Below are 2,499 nucleotides of genomic sequence, written 5' to 3'. Positions count from 1 at the left end.
CATGTTGTGCCTTAACCTAACCCATGTTGTGCCTTAACCTAACCCATGGTGTGCCTTAACCTAACCCATGGTGTGCCTTAACCTAACCCATGGTGTGCCTTAACCTAACCATGTTGTGCCTTAACCTAACCCATGTTGTGCCTTAACCTAACCCATGTTGTGCCTTAACCTAACCCATGTTGTGCCTTAACCTAACCCATGTTGTGCCTTAACCTAACCCATGTTGTGCCTTAACCTAACCCATGTTGTGCCTTAACCTAACCCATGTTGTGCCTTAACCTAACCCATGTTGTGCCTTAACCTAACCCATGTTGTGCCTTAACCTAACCCATGTTGTGCCTTAACCTAACCCATGTTGTGCCTTAACCTAACCCATGTTGTGCCTTAACCTAACCCATGTTGTGCCTTAACCTAACCCATGTTGTGCCTTAACCTAACCCATGTTGTGCCTTAACCTAACCCATGTTGTGCCTTAACCTAACCCATGTTGTGCCTTAACCTAACCCATGTTGTGCCTTAACCTAACCCATGTTGTGCCTTAACCTAACCCATGTTGTGCCTTAACCTAACCCATGTTGTGCCTTAACCTAACCCATGTTGTGCCTTAACCTAACCCATGTTGTGCCTTAACCTAACCCATGTTGTGCCTTAACCTAACCCATGTTGTGCCTTAACCTAACCCATGTTGTGCCTTAACCTAACCCATGTTGTGCCTTAACCTAACCCATGTTGTGCCTTAACCTAACCCATGTTGTGCCTTAACCTAACCCATGTTGTGCCTTAACCTAACCCATGTTGTGCCTTAACCTAACCCATGTTGTGCCTTAACGTAACCCATGTTGTGCCTTAACGTAACCATGTTGTGCCTTAACGTAACCCATGTTGTGCCTTAACCTAACCTATAATGTGCCTTAACCTAACCTATAATGTGCCTTAACCTAACCTAAAGTGCGCCGTAACCTAAACTATATTGCGCCTTAACCTGACGCACGTTGTCGCTGAACCTGCTCTGTAATTGTTATGCAACCCGTTAAAGTAGTGTAGTGTTGCCTAACCGCAACCCTCGCAATATAGTTCGCTACTCGCACTGCCCGGTCCCCTGTGTATCGCGTCATGTTAAACACCTTGCAGGTGTTGCTGACTTTCCACATGCTCCTGCTATACACTGTAGTGTGGATAGCAGCAGGACGTACATGCCCCCCCCCCTTCCCCCCCTGCCTTCGCAAGCTGGTCGGTGAGAAGTTTGCATGTTCAATGCCCTTCGCATGCCGACGTACTCAGCCTACGTTGTGGTACGGCCTGTCACCTGTCCGCCGATGTACGCAAAACCCACAAACTGTACTGCACATTGCTCCGTATGTACTGAATGATACATCGTGGCCCATGTGACCGTATGACGACAGCGCCTAGCAACGGCGGACCATACAGTCCAAATATTGTGCACGCAGCTACGTGTCGTCTCCCTATAAGAGCTGGATTGCAGTGTGGTACGCCATACAGACGTGTGGGAGGAACGGACGCCCTGGATGGCGATCAGCATGAGCAGTCTGTTGATGTAGTGGAGCGTGTATTCGGACGTAGTCGTCTCTTCTCACACACCGTGATAGCATGTTGCACCGCGTTCCACATCTGCGACATGCTGCAGAGGCGGGCTGACAGTCGTTCGCGCAATGGACACCGCATACGTACGGGGTCTACCTTCCACGTGTTCTCTAGGCGTGCACATGTTGTTGCGTCTATGTGGGCAGACGTAGTGTGTTGTGACACCTGACACAGGCATGCAATACTCGTTGCAAATGGCGATGGACGTGTACGTTTGCTGGTGACGTTACGCAAATGAACAACCGGTAACCCGTTGTGGTGCGGTTGTTCTCGCTAGAGGTGAATCAGTGTTGGCGACGATCGGTCGAGCTATTAACCGGTTGTTTCAGGGATACCCACCATGCCCACGAACGTGAAAGGGGACCCACCATGCCCACGAACGTGAAAGGGGATCTGGGTGTGAGGCGATACGCGGCGGTGGCTGGGTGGGACCGTCCCCGGCCGGTGAGGGGGGGCCGCCCGGCGTGCTGGCAGCGCGGTGCGTGGGCGCACGCGCTACAGCCGGCTGGTGGGGGCGGCCGGTGGCAGGCGCGCCGGCCGACGGACGCGGCAGGCGGCGCAGCTGCGCGCCGGCGCCCCCTGCTCGCGGCGCCTTGCGGCCAAAGTAGGTCCTCGCGGGCCCGGTGCGAAGCGCGGTGGCCATCTGCAGTGTGCTGGTCCGATTGAGGACTTTGTGCGCTGAGGATGCGCCGCCGCCCGGCGCTCGGCGCCGCGACGCCGTCTGCTGCTCGGTCGCCCCAGCGGTTCTCGCAGGTGGTTTGTATCGCAGCTGTGCGGACGTGTTGGCGCGTGCGCTGTGCTGGGAGAGTTCGCTTCGGCACCCAAGTAGGGCTTTTGTCCTTCTGTGGCGCTGGCGTTGGAGCTGCCGGTCACCGTAGGTGGCGCGTGTTGTCTCCC

The sequence above is a fragment of the Schistocerca serialis genome, unplaced genomic scaffold (assembly GCF_023864345.2).
Source record: "Schistocerca serialis cubense isolate TAMUIC-IGC-003099 unplaced genomic scaffold, iqSchSeri2.2 HiC_scaffold_561, whole genome shotgun sequence".
Lineage (NCBI taxonomy): Eukaryota > Metazoa > Arthropoda > Insecta > Orthoptera > Acrididae > Schistocerca > Schistocerca serialis.
This window is presented reverse-complemented; position numbering follows the sequence as displayed.